Genomic DNA, 22,127 nt, shown 5'->3' with positions numbered 1-22,127 from the left:
ACCAGCGGTGACAGCAAAGCAAGCAAACTGATTTCTTTGATATCATCTACATGAGCGGTGTGGCTGGAGAGTTGATTCCAGAATGAAAGTAAAACGTGAAATTGTATCCCTGTTGCGTCTCTTCTAAAACAAATGATATATTTTACATATGAAGATTATAAGTTAATGCTCCCTTTTTATGCTCATAGAAAGTTAATTCTTGGAATTAATAACTTGATTAAATTTGTTTACTGTACCTAATCTGACATTATCGTTAATTTCTATTTGAAGTATCCCATCACTTTACTCAAGTTTGAATTTTAAATGTTAAAATTTCATTTATTTAATTTTTTATTTGCTATGAGATATGAAGAATATCTATATTGTAGCTAAAATAATTTTCATTGTACATTTATCTTCCTATTTATCAGAGATTCTTTTATATTGTAAATAAATGTACCTACAGTACAAATATATTTTGGAATACTAATACAATATAAAGAACTTATTTTTATTTTTACAAAACTCCACATAAAAACATTAATTATTTGAATATAATATTATAGAATAATATGTTTCTAAAACCGTGAATAAAAAAAAATTATAATATTAATATAAAGAAGAATTATAAAGAGTTTTTTATGGTTGTAAAACATGTGCATACATAAATACTCAGACATTTAAATGCTACATATAAATGTATTGTTTCAGAGTATCAAACTGCCCAAAATTGTATGCGTTTATGAACGCATAGTTGCAAATTCTTGAGCTGTTATAACATTGCCAAACATATTATTGCATCACTGTGGCTCTAGCAGCCCTTTACTTGCTTTCGAAACGGCACATTTGGACTAATGCTGCACCTGTGATGGTGAGAAACGGAGAATAAATGGACAGATTTAGACAACTGTGGACGGGAAATGTACTTATCCCTTCAGGACAGCATGCAGCCAAGACTATCAGCAGCACAGAGGGGGAAAGTAGAGGAGCAGGTGGCTCTGGTAACACAGAGAGCAGCTCCCATCAAGTTTTTAGAAACACACACACACATCGAGGACACAAAATGTCATCTGTGAGCACACACATTCACGCATACAGACAAGCCATAATGTGCGCGGACAAGATGCACGTTCAGTCCAAAACAGGTTGCCACTTTAGTCGTCATTAAGTGGGAACATCTGGCACTGAACTGCAGCCTCACTAAAAGGAAAACACACACACACACAAACCGCAGGTTTAAATGCCCTCAGTAATAGGTTGTAAAAAAAAAAAAAAAAGTTTCACGTTTAATAGCATGACCCTCATAAAGACCATCATCTAATGGTTGACCATAACTTTTATCTTCCCATTTCACCATATTAATAGGATTATATGTGTACCATGACCAGAATGTAAGGACATTGCATGATTCTGGACTTTCTCAACTGAATTTTAGATGCATATTTAAAGGTATATTCGAGGTTCAAAGCTCATTCAGAAGCAATGATATATGTGGAATCCAATTTTTGCCAAGAAATAAAATAATAATAATAATAATAAAACAGCTCATTTTTAAACACAGAATTCAGACTTTTTATTTTTGCAATTCCAAGTTTATATCTCACAATCCTGACCTTTATTTAGTTTTTGGTAAACAGAATTCTAAATTTCGATTTGAAATTCTGACTTTTTCACTTTGTTTCAGAAAGCACAAAACTGAGAGATATAAACTCAGAATTGTGTGGGGAAAAAGCTTTGAATTTTGAGATGAAAAGTCACAATTGGCTTTTTTATTTCTTTATCCCAGGTTTTAACAGGTTTCCATTTTAATATAAATAAGTCAAAATGTTTTTTTCTTTTCATAAATAAATTACATTTATTAAAATAAATTACAATGTAAGCAAATGGGGCCAATTGTATGACGATTTACATGCATAAATGTGAAGTGCGTGAATTTATAAAAGCATTTACATAAATTTTTCTGTTAAAGCTTGTCATAATCTCATTATTTTTAGGTCAGTCATTTTAGAGTTTTGTGTGTTTTCTATGTGTTGGCTCTTTTTCACACTAAACTCATGTTAGCGTGTATATTATTTAAAAGGTGAGTTTAACATTTACAGATTTGTCCCCATTCACTTCCATTTCAAGTGCTTCATGTAACGATGAAGGGACACGGTAAAATCATGTTTGTGGTAATCAGAGTGCTGTTTATTCGTACTGAACCTGAAATATTCCTTTATCTCAAAAAGACAATGTTGTGAAACTGCTTCGGTGAAGGTGATAAAGAGCGAGAGAGCGGTTAATGGAGAAATGGCACAACCTCTCCATGGATCAAAAGTGCTGGCGGACTGATTGTCAAGAAGATCGATCCTCAACTATTAGATACAATAGCAACTACATCTATATGACACTCAGAAACTCAGCAGTCAACAACAATCACAGCATGCATTCAAACACTGCTGGCCACAGGTCAACACAGAGAAAAGAACAATCAAGTTGAGTTATTTCTCTCCACCAAATGTTGGTGCAGCTAAATGTAAGATAGGCTTTTGTGCTGTTTAATAGAGACATTTTCATAGTTTTTTAGCTTATTCTGGCTGAAAACCTGCCACTTAAGAAACCATCTGATGACATGGGAAAAACATGCACTTGTGGTTAAAAAAATTTGGGTTGGTAAATTTTTTACTGGTTTTGAAAGTCGTTAAGCTCACCAAGGCTACATTTATCTAAAAAAAATACATTAAAAACAATAAAATAATAAAATATTACTTCAAATTAAACAAAAACTATTTATTCCTGATGGTCGACCAGATTTTTCAGCAGCCATTACTCCAGTCTTCAGTATCACATGATCCTTTCAGAAAAAAAAAGTTGCTCTACTTAGTATTTTTGTGGAAACTGAGACACATTTATTTTTCAGGACTTTATTAAGATATATTTAACATATGCATGTACGTTGCTTGCAACAATATACATGTCTTTACTGTCACTTTTGATCAGTTTCATGCTTCCAAATTACTATTATTATAAATGATAATTCTAAGTCAGTTTATTTACTTATTTTTTAATTATTATTTTTATTGAGGTATTTTAGGATTTTCAGACACTTAAACAATGAAATCACAAAACAGGATATAAAAACTCCTACAAAGAAAAAAAACCTCCTTCAATTAGATTTAATTAAACCGAGTAGAAATGAAGAGGTTAAAACTGATTATAATAATAAAAAAGGATTTTATCCTTAAAACAAGGGTGATACTTAAGGAAAGTGGCATTAAAAATAGAGAGCAGATAGATTTGCAAGTGTCAACATTGTTGCTAGTTTTGACAAATAATCATGGAAAAAAATAGTATTTATATTTTTACATTATCCACATAAATAACATGAATGTTTTAGAGGTTTTGGGATCAGCAGACCTGCGAGAGACAGACTTACTGTATAAAAATCTAGATTGCACTATTTGCACACCAACACTCTCAAAACTGTTTTGTGGAGTTTTTATCTACAAAAAGTATTTTTTAAGCATTTAAGTTTTTTTTTTTTTAATGAATGCACTTTACTTCTATCCATCACAGCCTCGCATTCATTCCTGTCAACAATTAAATAAGGTGCTACCCTTACTGAGACTAGATATCAGCAACCACTGGCTTTGATAATACTTTTAGTGGCATCACCCATCCCATCTAATGCAGTAAAAGATTCAGGTTTCTGCAGTTTGCAGTTCTTTTCCTGTGCTCTTTGGTCTTTTATTTAAAGCCAGCGAGGTTTCTATTTTAGAGTGTGTGAGTCTGACACACATCCACAGATGTTTGACGTTTACTCAGCTCTGCCAATACACAGCGGGTTTGTTTAGTTTCCTTTTTCATGCCATAAGGCAATCACTGCATAATTTTGGTGCGCAACCTTCAGCTGTGAATTTGTCAAACTGATGAATAAAAAACACTTTGCTTCCGCATTCATACAAAACTGGGCTCCCATTCTACCGTTAAACCCAACAGATGGGCTTATTTGATTCTCCTGCAAGGAATAGGGTGTGAGAGCAATAATTAGCACACTTTCAAGCCAAGCGCGTGTGAAGTGAAGGAAAGGAAGAACGGCATCATCCAAAATTGGCGCGACAGCGTGACATTAAAAACGGCTTCGGTGTAGGTGATAAAGAGCGAGATAGGGGTTAACGGAGAAATGTCACAACCTCTCTATGGATCAAAAAAACTACTTCACAAACTTACTGACTGCTCTGAACTTTGACAGTAAAGAGGTTTAATGGCTTTGTTACTGAAGCCGGTGCCTTTTTGCCCTGGTTACAGCACTGTTCCCGCTAAAGCTCAGGAGTAGGTGGTTTTTGTGTGGGTCTTAAGTACAGACTCTCTCACTGGTAAGAGCTCAAGACACGGTGACTCAGACCCTGATTAGGCCCTGGATGAGGGCATCTGGATTAGACTCGGACTGTGAAATGGAATTTTAGAGCTCAGACAGAAGGGACAGCTGTAATTTCCTGAGCTAAATCTCATCCTTCTTCTTTTTTTTTTTTTTTTTTTAAAAAAAGGTCCAATAACTTATATGTGACTCTGGACAACAAAACCATTCTTAAGTCACTGTGGTTTATTTTTAGCAATAGCCCAAAATCATTAGGATATTAAGTAAAGATCATGTTCTATGAAGATATTTTGTAAATGTCCTACCGTAAATATATCCGAATTTATTTTTTGATTTGTAATATGCATTGCTTAGAATTCATTTTGGACAATTTCAAAGGCAATTTTCTCAGTATTCTGATTTTTTTGCACCCTCAGACTCTAGATTTTCTATTAGTTGTATATCATATAAACCATATATCAATGGAAAGCTTATTCATAAAAAAATGGACACTTAAGATTGGTTTTGAGGTCCAGGGTCACATATATGGTACAACATGTTTAAATGCCCTGGGGAAAAAAGTCCAATTAATTTTCTTCCAAAGCACAAAATTGCAGCAGCATTTTCTTAAACACCTGTTAAGAAAAAAAAACACTGAATGTTGCATGTTAATATGTTGCAGGTTTCAATAGCCTTTCCAAAGTATGCACTTATAATTGGTTAAATAATGTATTTCAATTTTACTTAAAATAACTTTCTATATCAAAAAGGTATGGTGTCACAACTGCCACCATTTCTTATTATTTTGCTTTATCTATGCACAGTATTAGAATAATTTATGGGACTTACAATTTTGTGTGTGTGTGTGTGTGTGTGTGTGTGTGTGTGTGTTTTAGTCCAATTACTGGCACCAAAAGTTATGGAAGGAAATGATAAAATTACCACAAAAGTGCTTTGGATAAAATCATGTGCCAAATAAACAGTCAGAGGAAAAAGTATCTGAACCTGCATAAATTAGCACCAAAATTTGATCAGCTTTCATAGAAGTCAAAAGAACTGTCTTTCTGCTGAAACATCTTATGTCTAACGTTTTATTGTTGTTAGTCCCATGAGAGTACCTTTCAGTTAGGAATATAATTTAATCTACTTGTTTCTTGCTATTTCTATTCAGTGATACCTCTAATAAGGGGCTTGAAGGCCCTCAGCGGTCCACAGGGTTCAACAGTTAGTCCATTCATTACTAGCATACAAAAAATGTCAATCATGGCAGTTTGGTCATTAACGTGCAGGAATGTTTTTTTTTTTTTTTTTTTTTTTTGGCCAATCATTTCTGTGGCAGAATACCTTTTATGAGTTTCCAAATGGTGTTTGCACCCCACGATGTCCATTAGTCGTCCTCCTGTGGTGGAGATATCGACAGCCATTTAAAAATCCCCTGGTGTCAGTCAATGGCTTCCCCAGCTAATCCATTTATTTATCCATTAGACCTCACGTTTCCTCGTATTTCTCAGGAGCGACACAGTTTACTGGTGTCTCCATTTCAGTGATAAAATGAAAGTAGTTAAACTGAAGTCCACCTCCACACACACACACACACACACACACATATTATGTATATGTGTGTGCGTGTGTGTAAGATCTCCTCGTACAAATTAGTTAGACACAAACCTTTTCAACTATAACTATGTTAATTGTCAAACAATAAACCAAATGAATAATTACTATGCTGTGTTCTGAGTCTAACAGAACCACCATCATTAAACTGTAAAAATTTGTAATATAAAATATATGAAAAAATAAATGCAGAGACATTTTATTTTATTGATGTAAATAAATGATACTTGATGATACTACTGAAAAACATTGTGTTCTATGTATTTTTCTAAACAGATTCTGATCTGCTTGAACCAATTCACTTAAATGTGCTGAAGCTATTGAGACATTCTAGTAGAGTGTGTTTCATTATCTAAACTCCTCAGGTTGTCTGCCTAATAAAGAGCTAAAGATATAGCTTGCTGCTGAAAAAGCTAACAACTTCAAAACAGCTGCTGTACCACTGCTAAAAATTTAGTTATCTTGTTTAATGTAATATAGTTTAACTAAAGTCGTTAAGTTGTTTCTATAGGTGTTTGCTGTCTGATGCCATCTGGTCTTTTGTGCGTGCATTCACATTACCCTCTCCTGCCTGTTTGCCTCCCATTACTCTCCTAATTCAACAACTTGTTACATCACACTGCCAGTTGGAGGCAGTTCCCTGGATCAAGCTATATATTTGATGTTTGGTTTTCCAGGCTTCGTCAGCTTCCATGTTCACATCTCCCCATGTTCGCAGCTCTCTCGCACCTGCTCCTCTCTCCCCCTCGGCCACAGCTGATTGCTCCTGGAGCTCCCAACCCCTGCGGATAATCATCTAATCAGGCAGCTATGGTGGGTTGTGATTGCTTTTCCAATCAGTTAACCCTCCTTCACCCTGATTCACTCACTGTTCTGAAGGTACCCAGTGCAGCTGCCATCAGCACCACTAATTAAAACTGGAAGACCATGACTGAGTATGAGGTGTGATGAAAAGTCAGCTGGAAAGTCGTATGATGCTGGGAAATTGTTCATAATACTGCTTAAAGGCATTGCATTGTTTGCGATTTTTTTATTAACTTAATGTGAGGTCATCTACAACTTTTTAAACAGTCATTGAGAACTACTGTGACAACTCCTTATTTTTGATTTTATTTTTGTCTGGACATTATTTCAAATACTTATTTCAGTTATTGCACCAGCTCTCTGTTGGTCAATGCAGTTAAATTGCATTATCAACTTAAAACTCCTTAATGTACAGATTCTTGTTAAATTTACTGAATTTCATCAGTGAAATTTAATGGAGCATCGTGCATTTTTGGGGCGCAGTCACATTTGTCATTTATCTGCAAACTTTTTGTGACCGACTATTCCTTTGTCAAGTGAAATTCTGTGAGAAAAGTACAGTTATCTCAGTAGGCATCTGTATTGTCTGGAATTTTTAAACATTCCTCCATGCAGATTTAGCATATAATTGAAATTTGTTTAAATTAGAGCATGGGAATCTGCCGCATTGGTGACCTCTTGAGTAAACAGTTTTCATGCTTCTCTACACAATTTATATTGGACAATGCACCTTTCACAGCTCATAAAAAATGTGCTTCATATAAAATGTTATTCAAAGAAGTATTTTTAGAGAACAATGTCCATCAGCGGACTATGACCTACTTTTCATACCAAATAAATAAACAAACAAACAAATAAATGGCTGGAACTTCGTCATTGAGTTGAGTTATACTTATATAAGAACACTACATGAATACTTACCTGAAATTACTCCTTAGAATGTGTAACCAGGTGTAAAAGTATTATTTTCTTTTTTTTTTTTACTAAGCAGTATGACCTATTACATGCATAAGAATCATTTTATTTAGATAACCATATTATTATTGTGTTATTGATTTCATACAACAGTTAAATGAACAAGATATTGTCTGGCGTACATTTTAGAGACTTGTCAGATAACCTCTATTTTTGGTCAGTAACAGTTCCAAACAAACTGCAGCAGAATCTAATGTATTGACTCACTCGAGTCTCTGAATAAAACACAGCAGTGGATTTTTTTCCTCAGTGGATTTGTGTTTTAAATGAATCAGTTGAATGAATGATTCAATGACTCACTAGTGCTCTTTTGCCACCTACTGGTGTATCGACATAGCTTGCAAAAAGTTAGCACTACTACTAAAGCCCAAACTGACAGTCTGAAAAGTTACCTTTTTAAAACCGAATTCAATTCTGAAAAATTGTTGTAGTTAATGATAAGTGTTTATGTAAAGCATGTTATTCCTGATTCAAGGTACAGATGGATGAATTTGATCTAGAAGTGTATAATCAAACAAAGTACCAGTTTTCTTGACATTTAGATGGATTAACTGCTTTCGTGTGTTGAAGGATGTGACTAGTGGCAAGGCCAACAACAACACGTGGTGTCCACATTGACTTGTTGGCTGCGGTTCCAGCACGTCTGTGGGCAGGACTGTAAACACCTGAGGAGGGGCAGATATCTAGCTGGGAGCAGGCGAACATTGCTCTCTGGCAAAGCAGAGTACAAAAGTCATCCAACACAACTGAGAAGCGACACCCTGACATTTCACATTTATATTCATCTGGGCTCTACAGGGACATTACACAAAAAAGGCCACAGCCGCAGCCCGGGGAGAGTAACAGAGTATTAAAGCAGATGAGTCAATAACGTGTGAAAAACAGATGAATGGGAGGAAAATAAATGAAGAGATGCAGGGAAAATGAAAAAGGCATTATGTATTATGGAGTTGATGGCCTGGCTATGAGCATAAAACATGTCAATTATACTCTATCAAGGATTTCTAATTTGCAGTCTCTGTATGTAAGCGCTTGTCCTCTGAAGGTAACAGATAGGTGTCATGATCCAGTATTTGTTCTATCCTTTTTTTATAAGCTTGCACTTTTACAATCTGATTTGTGTATTCAATTAACAGTGAATGACCTGTAATAGGATTCAAGTTCCTTTGACCTTTTTTTCCTTTTGATTTTCTAATCATTAATAACCTTCATGGTAAGTTCTCATGTTAACTTTCTTTCTCACATGTTGGCGGAGTATTTAACACTCCAACAATCTCTGTGGGCATATGGCTCTCCTCTGTATCACTGTATAATGTTTGCCATATTTCATATGTGGGAGAGACTACATCCCAAATACAGAGGAGGAACAGTTGGCACGGACGAGCCTGTAGGGAGTGTGAAGGCATTCGGTCATTTGATTGTGAGCTATGTGAAATCATTGCCAGGGTGGCTGACAGCCAGCTGCCTGTGAGATTCATTTGCAGAAATGAACTGTAATTTGTTTCCATCTTTCACATAATTACCCCACTGATAGTCCAGGTTTAAGACCGAACAAAAGGGGTGCATGGAATTAAAGTCATGAAGATGAGCTTCAGGTGGAGACTGAGATGAGATTAAGATAAGATGGAGAGTTGAATGACATAATTTAGATGAGATTGAGGATGATTTTAGACTGAGATTTAGATTGGTATGAGGTTAAGGATGAGATTAGATGAGATAAAGTGAAGATGAGATCACTTACCACAAAGAAGTATACTTAAAGTCTATTTTATTAAGTATATTTAAGTAAAGTTCAAGTATATTTTAAGAATAATTTAAGTATTAAGTATACAAATATCAGTGTACTGGTAGTTTACTTGTAATTGTACTTTTTCAATACTTTTTGGGACTAAATTGGCCCGCTTTCTCGTATATCAAAGTAGTAGAAATGAGTAAATTTACATTTATGCATTTAACAGAGTACACTGAGTACACAACTAGTTTACATCTCTGACTACGTTTACATGCAGCCAATAACCCGTTCAAAACCGGGATATTAGCAATAACCCGGTCGCGCACGGCCATGTAAACACCGGCAAAAACCCGGATATGCTCATATATTATACCTGGGGTACCCCTTTTCTAACCCGAATATTTGGTCTTGTAAACATGTTTCGGCATATCCCCATCAAAATGTGTGTTCTGCGCATGTTCTATTCGCAAAGAATCTTGGTCTTTTGAGTCTTTGGATACAGGAAGAAGAATCGGAAATGACGCATATTGCGTATTACGTCCAGACGCTAACCGTGCGTCGCTGTTTACATCGGGATATTGGCGACTGATTACACATTCCATGTATACAGGAGTAACTCTCTCTGCTCACGCATGTAAACGGGTTATCCCGAATGTTTCAGAAACCCAAATAGTGACCTTAACCCGACCATAACCCGAATTTTAACAGCATGTAAAGGTAGTCTATGTTTTTAGTTTTTTAGTGTGTACTAATTATTACTTGTAGCAGTTTTAGTACACCTTGAAGTATAGTTCTAGTTTAGTAGTTTTATACTGTAAGTATACATATGAACTTTACATATACCCCCTGTGGCGAGTGGGGCGGGGCCGAGAGGCGTGGGAACGAGGAGTGAGGCCAGGTGTAGTGATTGGAGATGAGCTACACCTGAGCCCCACCGCTAGTATCGAGTCCCACGTAGGAGATGGAAGGATATAAAACTGGAGTGACGACCGTGAAGGACGAGAGAGGACCAGGCCTGGGACATTATTTTATGTGTTTGCTTTTAATTTATGCGCGTCAGTCGCCGTGAGGGGCTGACGCGCTGTTTTGTATTTATTTTGAATATTAAAATGTTTTGATTGTGCGCCGGTTCCCGCCTCCTTCTTCCCGATGAGTATGGAGATCGTATCGTTACAGTGGTGCCGAAACCCGGGAGAAGGAGGGACGCGCTGCTGAAGATCCCTCCCCGCGGAGGAGATCATCCAGCCGGTGGAGGGCCGAGCAGCAGTGCGTCTGGGAACCAGATTTTTTTTTTTTTTTTTTTCTCTCCCCTCTCTCGTCCCTGTCGCTCCTCCTTCCATCTCCTTTTCTCTCGCCTCGTCTGTCCTACCCCCAGGTTCCCGCAGGTCCCCGTGAGCGGTCTCCCCCGGATGGAAGGGGGGGGGGAGTAGAGCACAGTCTCGGGAGTACCCCCCGGCCTGCGAGGGGCGATGGGGGTATGTGGCGAGTGGGGCGGGGCCGAGAGGCGTGGGAACGAGGAGTGAGGCCAGGTGTAGTGATTGGAGATGAGCTACACCTGAGCCCCACCGCTAGTATCGAGTCCCACGTAGGAGATGGAAGGATTTAAAACTGGAGTGACGACCGTGAAGGACGAGAGAGGACCAGGCCTGGGACATTATTTTATGTGTTTGCTTTTAATTTATTTATTCGCTGTTTTGTATTTATTTTGAATATTAAAATGTTTTGATTGTGCGCCGGTTCCCGCCTCCTTCTTCCCGATGAGTATGGAGATCGTATCGTTACACCCCCATTTAAATTTTTATATATTTTGTTACATGAATGTCTGAACATACAAACATCAAAAGAAAAACAAAACGGTATCTGCATGTGTTATGATCATTAGCCAGAGTGCCCACGAACTTCAGTGGGCACTTCACTCAGTACCATTCCACCCATCAACCACCAGATGTCACCATATCATCACTTGGACACTAGCACCTCTCATACGGTCGCACCACACCCGAACTACATCTCCCATGAGTCTCTGCATCACAATCACCTTGCCACACCTGAACCTCATTCAGCAGCCAATTCCCTTGCCACACCTGCACCTCATTTACACACACATATGAGCACCACAATCACTCTCACTCACAGCAAAGTCTTGTTTAGCCAGTCTTACATTTCCGAGCGTTTTTCCCCTTTGTTTGTTATCCCTGTGTTTGACCTTTGGACTGTGTATTCCGACTCTGCTGCCTGTCCCGATCTCTGCTTGTTTCTGGTTACGATTCTGGTTATCCCTGACACACCTGACGCCATTCCTGATCTCTGCCTGTCTGACCATTCTGTTTAATAAATGCTGCACATGGATACGAACGCCTCTGACTCTCACTTCATAGCAGAATGTAAACAAAATGATTCATAGCAGAATGTAAACAATGATTTTATGCTTATTCTAGTATCATGCATTCTTTTTTTAATAACGCTTAAATGTGGGTAAGTTTTATTTAAAAAAAATAATAATAATAAAGAAATAAACAACATTTTGAACAACAAGCTCAAAAAATACTATGAATTGGATTCAGAGTGATAATCAAAATATAGATGGAGTCGATCAAAAGCTTGACAGTCATTACCTCTTCATGGCTTGACTTTTATTCCATAACGTTACTCAATTTTTATGCTGTTTTATGTCTGATGATTGTGTTAGATTACATGTGGAAGCATCTGTTGTTTTGGTTTCTTCTTCTTCACTTGTGTTTTGGAAATTCTGTACAGAAGATGTGTAATAGTGCCCCCTACCATATAACAATGAAAACATGGATTCCTGGAGTACAAGTATAGATATATTTCAACTTTTTCTAATTATAAGTCAAGTAAACCTAAATGTCATTTTAAGATGAAGGGTGAGATGAGATACTGAGATAAAATGAGATGATGATATAAGATGAGATAAAATGAGGTGAGATGACATAAATGCTGACAGGGACTACATTAAGACATTTGATTGAGATGAAGGGTGAGATGAAATTGTGTTTAAGTGCTGTGAGATTAAATGGAGTTGCGTTTGAGATTAAAATGAGATGAGTTTGAGAAAGAAATGAGACTGAAGATGAGATGAGGTGGAATGAGATGAGATGAGCTATATGAACCATCATCACTGGATTTATCCAACACTCATCCACATGCTTCTCAATAGGTATAAGTGTTGTATAAGTCGCTTTGGAAGAAGCCTCTGCTCAATGACAAATTACAATCCAACACACATCAATAATGACAGGGACTTTTGTGGGTGTAGAGAAGGCTGGCTTGTTCTTTAGAAAATGAAGACGCCTCTAATGAGTCACAGTGGATAGAGGCAGGTCAGTGACTGTGATAACAGACAGGTACACACTCATTATAACCCCTAATGATCAGCCTACATTGACTGCTCCATCAGGAACTGAATGATGAAGATAAGGGATGAAGGATGGACTGATAGTGTTAACATGACAATGATGAGGACCATCAACCAGGGATATTTTAAAAAAGAGAGGAAGGACTTGGGCAACTCGAGTGAATGGCCAATAAGAGATTTCAATGAGGCCGTGATAGGCATTCATAACTAACAATCCTTGATTACCGGAAAAACAACCATCGAGAGGAAATGTTGTGTGTGGGAGTGGGTGAGTGAAAGAAACTTCTAGAAAGTTACGCTTAACCCGTATTTCTTTCACTCTCGAGAGAGCCTTATGGCAGGATTCAAAAATGCTAAAAGGCTTTTCATCTGCATTTTTAGTAATGACGTGAAATTGGCCTGGCGATGAAGTGCGACTCCAAAATTCAGCGGTTATTATGTGTGAGTAGGTGCGTGTTTGTGGCAGTCGTCCACTTTCGTAGCACAGCATGAGAGCTTCACTTTGTCTTAATCCACTTTGTGCTGACCTCACTGAGGCATGAAAAGCTGATGCTTGCCACAGAGGAGAGTAATCCAAACCCAAGTAATATATGTCTGCAACTGTTCACATTAGACCAAAACGTTTTCTAAGCTATAAAATGCAGGAGATTAAATGTCACCAGAAAGTGTTTGCATAACAGTAACTCGTTCTGTGAGAAAATGAAATGTTAGGTTCTTGTTAGGCTCTGCACTTGTTGTTACTGGAAATAAATGTACCCTGCAAGCACCAGTCTAGAAACCAGGAACATGGAGGTGTGGAAAAGCTAATTGGACTTGTTTCATGTCAGTAGTGATAAGACTTTCCAGTGTTATGGATATTGCAATATTAGTCATTGGTCAGGTGATATTCACAGTTATGGTGAGGACAGAAAAGGAATTAACACTGGCCTTTTGGTTAGCCTTGTTTTGAAGCTGTTGTGTGAGCGGGACAGTTTGAGATTCAGGTCATATCACCTTCATTTATATAGCGCTTTATAAAAAAGAGATAAAGCAGCTTCACTGTATTAAACAGAATAAATGATGCAAATTTCATTATCTTTGAGACAAATTCAAATTCTGCTCTGGTTCATTCAGTCCAGTTCAATGTAAAGAGAATGAATAATGAAACACGTTTAATTCATCTTTAACCAGCTCTATCAGCTGTAGTGTCGTTATTCAGCTGTAGAATCAGTCCACTGTAATTAATTTCAGTTCAGTAACAGTATAAATGTTGCAAAATTGGTCAGTTATGAAACCAATTCAATTTAGCTATTAAGCAGCTCTACAATAGTGTCATTATTCAGCTGAATTCAGTTTTCTAATCCATGTCAATGCAGTCAAACTGATAATATTACTAAATAATAATCTTTGGGGAGTATAACACCTCTTAAATAAATTTGTCGATCTGCTTGAGCTTAGGTTAGGAGACCAGCTAAACCATCTCAAACCAGCTAAGAACAGGAAACCACCTTAGACCGATTTATTATTATTATTTTAATACGGTTATTTGCAGAAATGTCCGAGGACCATCAGGTTGACTCCCAAGAATGCAGTACAGCATCCATATCATTTGTGTGTGTGTGTTAGCCACATTCAGTAAAGGAGCTACCCTTTGCCGAAGGTGAACGTGGAATACATTTGTCTTCGGGGGACACACATAAACCATTGGAGGCCCGTTTTCTTTAGTTTATAGCAAGCTGATAATTACAAGCAACTTGATGTGTCACATTCACTTTTGATTGTTGAGTTGATCTGATGATGAAGACCCTGGTTAACTCAAAGCAATCACCGCTAATGGTGGCTTTCCCTTCTGAAGACTCAATATTCAGTAAATCTGCTGTCCTCTTCCCTGGTCCTCAGCGTGAGAGTGGCAGCAGAATTATTGGAACCGTTCAGAAGGTTGGAAAGAAGTGGAACTAATCAGCCACAACTCATTCTTCCACAGCACTCTTTCTCGTAAATCTGGAGTCCGATGATAGTTCGAAAACATTGTGATGCTCTGGGATCTTGTGTCTTTGAAATTAATGACTAAACCTGGTCATTAAAAATTAAAGTCTCAAATTATAATTGCATTGTTAGATTAAATGTGCATTCTCCAACATATTTTTGTGTGACTGATATAAGTCATGGCCAAAAGTTTTGGAAATCCATTTGGCGATCCATTCTTGCCTAATTATTTCTCAAGAGTTGATCGCAATTTGTGGGCTTCTGCTTGTCCACTTGCCTTTTGAGGACAGACTACAGGTTCCCTATGGGATTGAGATCCGGGGAGTTGCCTATGGATCCAAAATTTCATTGTAATGATCTTCACTTCATTTCTTTATCACTTTTGCTTTTTGATATGGTGTTCCATCATGCTAGAAAATGCATGGATCAGAACCAAATTGGTCATGGATCATTGGTAGAAGTCACTTTTGCAAGACATTTTGATACCATTCTTAATTATTGGCAGTGTTTTTGGGCAGAATTATGAGAAAAACCACTCCCTTGGTTGAAAAGCAACATTGATGGTCTCAGGATGCTTCCCTGTTGGTACAGGATTCATGGTAGTGTTTTTACCTTTTCTTCTCCGGACAATTGATTTTCCAGATGTCCCAAACAGTCGGAAGGGAGCTTCAGGGGAAATAACTTTGCACCAGTCTTCTGCTGTCCAATCCTTGTACTTCCTGCTGAATTTCGACATTTTTCTTGGAGATAAGTGGCTTGTTTGACACCAAGGCCATTGTCTAAAAATCTTGGCCTCACTGTGCGTGCAGATGCTCTCGTCCCAACCTGCTGCCATTCCTGAGCCAGCCCTGCACTGCTGGTGACACGATTCTGACTCCTCCTCCGGAGGTCAGAAGGTCAGTCCTGGCGATTGCTGGACACTCTGACACCTTCTTCACTCCAGTCGAACCTCTCTCCTTGAAGTTCTTGTTGATCTAGTAAATGGTTCTTTCAGGTACAATATTCATTATACCAATTTCCTTGCATGTGAGGCCATTTTGATGCAAAGTGATGATGGCTGCATGTGTTCTTTGGAGGTAAACACTGAACAAGAACAGAATGATTGGAAGCACTTCTTCTCTCCTTTTATAGCAGCCAGTCTGCTCTGACAATCTAATTAGTATGATAGTGATTAACCTGACAAGAACTCATTCACACTTTCACATGTGTTGCTGATATGATTAGTCAATTAATGTTAGCTGGTCGTTTTGTGTCAGGATCAAAAAACTGTGTTTTTATTTATTTATTTTTTTGTTTTTTGTTTTTTGAAAGGTTAATTTTTTTGGCCAATTAAGCTTTTAGCAAAAATTTAAAATGCATTTGATAACTATACACAATAATCAAGAAACAATGTGCATGAACACCACAACAGCTTTAACAAAACTTTACAAAACACAACATTTATGTTACTGCCAAAACTTCTGGCCATGACTGTGTGTGTGTGTGTGTGTGTGTGATTTAAAACAGTATAAAGTCTCAACTGTAAATTGTGATATTGGGAATTTATTTTTTAATATTTTTGTTTTTAAATCACTCTTGTGAGATATAAAATCGCAGTTAAGAGACATAATGCTGTCTCCTATCAATGACGTTGTATTTAATTCAGTGTTCAATAATAAAATTAGGTTTATTGTTTTACATCTTAATTTCTCATGAACAGCTTCACAGTTGCACAGACATGCTTCTAATATTATGGGGCCCTCTTTTGGTAATCACATGCAATTGCAGTTAGAAATGTATTTTGCCACAATCTTTCATTCCTTCTCTGTAAATGATATTGGAGTATGTTTTACAAGAAAGTCTTAAGTTTTAAGTCTTTCTAGTTCTGTGTTCAATTCAGTGTGTTGCTTGCCGTTTACTTGTTTTTATTTGTGATAGTTTCCAGCAATTTCTAAAGTGAAGATTGTTTCAAAGTAAATCCGTTTTCTATTCACTGGGAGTGACGTGTTTTACAGTGAGTAACTGATATATGTATGAATATACGCAGCCTAGTTATGTCTGACAGATTTAATTCATACATTTTTCAGAACACTTTGTCTAGTTTCTTCTCTTGCCATGCACTATAAGTTACTGACATACTTCTGAAAGTATATCAACTGTATTTATGATAGATTTTGAGGTACTTGGGGGATCGTAGTTGTTATTGAAACCTAAATTAGGTCAGTGGGTAAATTATTTGCCAGTTATTTTTAGCCATATTTTTATGTATGATAAAACAGGCAACATACTTGTATTATTTTAATAATATTGTATCTTCAAATGAAAGCAAAGGAGTCAATGGATGGAAATAAGAATTAATTTATTCTTCATTAGTGTGGAGATATGACATTAACAATGTGTCGAAAACATATTTCTATGTTTGCTAGAATAATACAATGTATATTAAAAGTTACCAAGGCTCAAAGGAAAGACATTTTACAAATAAACATGTCTGAAAACAATCAAATAAGTAACCCTCTTTCTTCTCTTCATCTCTTATTTTTTCCCAGGCCCCCATGCATCACTGGTTTTGTCCCCGGCCTTCTCATCCCCGGTCTGCATGTCGTTAGCCAGATTTAGCGTGGCACAGGTAGGCAAAAAACATCCTAGGCTGTGAAGTACAGATAAATATTAACTTACATTTGGATGCCATCGTTTTTCCTAGAATAAACTGAGCTACTCATGTGAATGTAGTTAACCTCGTTCATAAATATGTCAAATTAGAATTTCTCACCTTCGAGGTAAGTATCTCTCCCTAAAAAGAAAGAAACAAACAGGAAAAAAAAAATCTATATTATTTAATCATCTGTATAACAAAAAACATAACCAAATAGACAAATTATAGGACACACAAATAATTGACTTGGTATCCTTTAGATAGACTTACAATGATTTGTTTAAATGTTTCAATTAAATGTTGTTCCAATGATTCAGTATGAAATAATTCAAGTAAACAAAAGCTGGGTTTTGAATGTGATATGCACAGTTCTTAGAATGTGATGTTGTGTGATCTATGTAAAAAATCTTTCCATAAATGTTTTTTTGTTAAACAAGACACACGTGTCTTTACATTTTAAGACAAATCCACTTACATCACAGAAAAGTTATTTATCATAAAGATATCACCAAAAGCCCAGAGCACCACAGGTACAATGAGGATTCGAGAATATTGTGATACCAACATGACAAAATCATTGCTGTTTTCATAATGCAGCAAATATAATTATATATCTCATTCAGGATCATGCTAGTTTTCTTTTACATCTTTTTTTACATCTTTTTTTTCTTGCCATTTCCCATTGGATCTCTCACTGAGACTAGCTTTGGCCATTTGCTAAGGTTTGAATTGTGATTGAACAAGCTGTTAAAATATGCAATAAACAAAGACTTGACACTGTTGTTTGTGTGTGTCAAAAAAGAGATGTAGATAGAGAAAGAGAATGACATCGGATGCATTGACATGTCATAGGAAGCACATGCATTATTAAAAAACAAAAAGCAATTTCTATTGAAAGAAATTTAAAAGAAATTACTTACATGACTTTGACTTCTTGTAATTCATGTCTGTCAGAAAAGACAAGTTATTTGTGAAAAGAAAGAGCATTTATCTAGGAAAGTTTCAGTATGAGAAAAGGCCATTTATCAATATGCAAAATTCATACTTTTTTCTGATCAACAGCAGTAAATAACTATAAATGTTAGCTTAATGATAACAGTGACAGAGGAAACACTGTTTATGAAAAGAGTAGATTTCATAATGTTTTATGAATAAATGAAGAACTTTTCTTACCTGATTTAATGAAATAAAAAATAATAAATGTTAATAATTAATTATTTAATTAAATAATTTTAATTAAAATAAAAAAGAGGCCAACATGTATGCTGTTTTATTTAATCATCATTAAGCGTGTTTATATATTATATACCTTGTCTGATTGGTCTGATTAAACCTTGTGAAGTTCCCCTCTGTGACATTGACAAAAGGCTCTACATGGGATCCAATGCTGAAAAGGAATGCATCACAAGCGTGAAGCAGAATGTTGTAATTTTTCGTGGACAATATTTCAGATATGCTTGAAAATATCTTACCTTGTGCTATTAAGGATGGGATCCCCAAGAGCGTAGCTGAGGATGAGAGAGCTGAGACTCCAGACAAGAAACATGCTGTTCATCATCAGCAGAGTGAACAGGGTGAATGTGAACCAAGCAGATCAGAGCAGGTTAAACGGTTAAATTTTTTTAATTCTCTGAGGATTCAAAGGCTCTTTAAATATGTTAGGCATCTGTACATGTGTATGGTTCCCACAGGCAGGAGTTGGGTTTGTCCTTGAATAAGACAGGGACAAACATTTAAAAGACAGACAGAGACGATTGATGAGACCTTATCAATGTTTTGCAGTATATAGAGAGAAAATAAATAAATAAATCAATTCCAAGAGTCACAATGTTGAACAGTAATCATGGGAATACATCTGATTTTTGTGTGAAGTGTGTGTGGATATTTGGTTTCAGTTTACTTAACGGGTCTATCATCAAAGTTTCTTTTTTTAATTTTTATATTGATAAGGAACATTATGTCCATGGACAGCCTTTTTCTGTATAAGTCAAACCATGCTTCACAACTGCCTTCATTTATCTATTGTCAGTTGTTTCAGGGCGTTTTTGGAGTTTCAATAGTATTTAATGTAATAGTCCACAGGGCAGGGATTCAACAAAGGCAGACTTATTTCTTTTTATTCTTAATAAGATGTGGGAAACCAAGCTATAACTTGCTTAACTGATCTATTATCAGTTGTTTCAAGGTTGTAGATACATGACATTGTGTGAGTTTTAATAGCCTTTTATATATGAATGTACACTTGGGATGTGATGTTTTCAAAAAGAAAAAGAAAAAACAGTGCTCGTATGTCTCCAATGATTACTGGACAACATAATGTTACTTCACATAATCAAAACATTAGCTGATATTTGAAAACAGCTTTGAAAAGATGAACCTTTCAGACGTCAGATGACAATGACAAAAAGTGTGTTTATAGCACATTATGCAGTTATAATTAATAGTTATTTTTGACAGATTCAATGAGGAATGTATGTTAGCTTCTGCAACCCTTTATTATGAGCTTAGAGGTGTGTGGGTTACTGTACTTTAAACTAATCATGTAAAATCCAAATAAACTTTCTTTAATCACGTTCTTTATTGGCAAGGGTTTAAATAACTTTTCTGCATGCTTATTCAATGGACCATAAGAAATTATTGCATATGCCCCTGTGAAACGAGTGTAAGCTATTTTTATGTCTCAGTTGTTTCACTTTTTATGTTTATATTCATGCATATTATGTAATTTGCTGGAAACACAAGCTGCTGAAAAATAAAGAGTTTCTTTATTTTTTTCTTTATTTTTTTTCTGAGCTGAGTTAAAATTTTGTGTAAATTCATTATTAATAAAAAATATTTAGAAGAAGGAAAAAAACATGTCAATAAAAGGCATGTTCCTTGAGAAAATAAAGGAAAGACCATAGGTTAAACAACGAATTAATCAACATGAAAAAACATAAAGCACATATGTTCTCACTTATGGATTTGTCATATGGTTTTGCAATCCAAAACGAAAGACACAAAAAATTGATCTAAATGGTCTTTAATTCACAATGCACAGGAAAGCATACTCAAACCACACAATAACCAACTGCAAAAACCAGAGTACTTATACACATAATTTGTAATAAATATATACAAAAATGTTCCATTTTCCATATAATGGGCAAGGTTTCACTAAAAAATTGTTTTTTAAATGTCTGCAAGACTGGACAGAAATAACTAGCAGGATTTCACTACAATTATTCTCACAGAAATAATAAAAAAAGCATCACAACACTACTGTAAGAGAATAAGATTCTGTGTGTATCTTGCCCATACACAACATGCATAAATCCTGTTTTCACAGAATATTAAAGCAAGCCTAATATATATCTGAGCACATAACTTCACTGTAATGCATTAGTGCAACATCCTCTTAAAGTCCGTCAAAACACCACTGGATCATGCTTCATTTCTTGCCAATTCCCTTTGGATCCCTGGTCATGTCCCCAATCTCATAGCCTGTAGCCTGGACACCAGGTTAAACAAGGAACAAGTGGACAGAACACAACGCGGGCTGGAAGGAGAGAGAATTTTAGGCACCAAGAAATACTGAATGATAATTTAAAATATAATATTCTGTTCTTTTGTCAGTAAGGAAATGATTTAAAGGCCATTTGCAGTAATACAAGTCACGCATCTGGTGTGTGTCAAAAAGAATGAAGGTGATGCAGAGAACGACACGGGAATAACGAGACAGGAAGTTATTTGTTCTTCATTATGGTCACATTTCACTAATCAATTAAGATTTGTTTCTGTGTGAGAGCCATTGATGAAAGCTGGCATTTTAGATTAACGAGGCCAAAAACACAATATACTGTAATTATCAATGTGATAATATGAACAAAACAAGCATCCTTTGTGCAATTTGTCTTTATGCTGTCAGAAGGGCAGCATACATTAATAAACTAATTAACACATTAACAATGTAAAGAATGATTCCATTATTTTAAATGCAAATCTTAACACCTTTAACTAACACACTTTATTTTTAAATACAAGGAAAACATACAAATATATAATATAATATAATATAATATAATATAATATAATATAATATAATATAATATATAATCCATGCATCATTTACAAATAAATAAATGTATGACTTACGTGACAGGCCTTTTTTGCATCCTTATTTCAGATATAAAGGAAAAGTCAAGACATTTGGGTTAGATGAGAGAATTGTTTTAGCATTATGTTGGACTCCAAATTTTACCTGTTCGTCAGATTGGTCTTAATATACTCGGTGGAGTTGCTCTCTGTAACATTAGGAAAAGTCTCCATGTGAGATACACTGTTGAAAAGAATACATTTACATTACTTTTTGTGTGTGTGTGTGTGGGAAAATACACATTAATTCATAGGTATGCATGAAAATATCTTACCTTGTGCTATTAAGCATGGGAAACCCAAGAGTGTAGCTGAGGATCAGAAAGCTGAGAGTCCAGACAAGAATCATGATGTTCCTCACCAGCGCTGACAGTGAATGTGAATGAAGCAGATCAGAGCTGATTTCAGCTTATATACAACTCCCTGAGCATTCAAAAGCTCTTGAATCTTTTGGGGATCTGAGTTGTGTGTGATTCCCACAAGCCGGGGTAGGTTTTGTCCTTGAATGAGACAGGGACAGAAGAGTTATGTGACCTTATCTATGTTCTGAAAAAACATGTGGGAGCTGACAGTAATC

Source organism: Carassius auratus, chromosome 4 (genome assembly GCF_003368295.1).
Source record: "Carassius auratus strain Wakin chromosome 4, ASM336829v1, whole genome shotgun sequence".
In the NCBI taxonomy this organism is placed as follows: Eukaryota; Metazoa; Chordata; class Actinopteri; order Cypriniformes; family Cyprinidae; genus Carassius; species Carassius auratus.
This window is presented reverse-complemented; position numbering follows the sequence as displayed.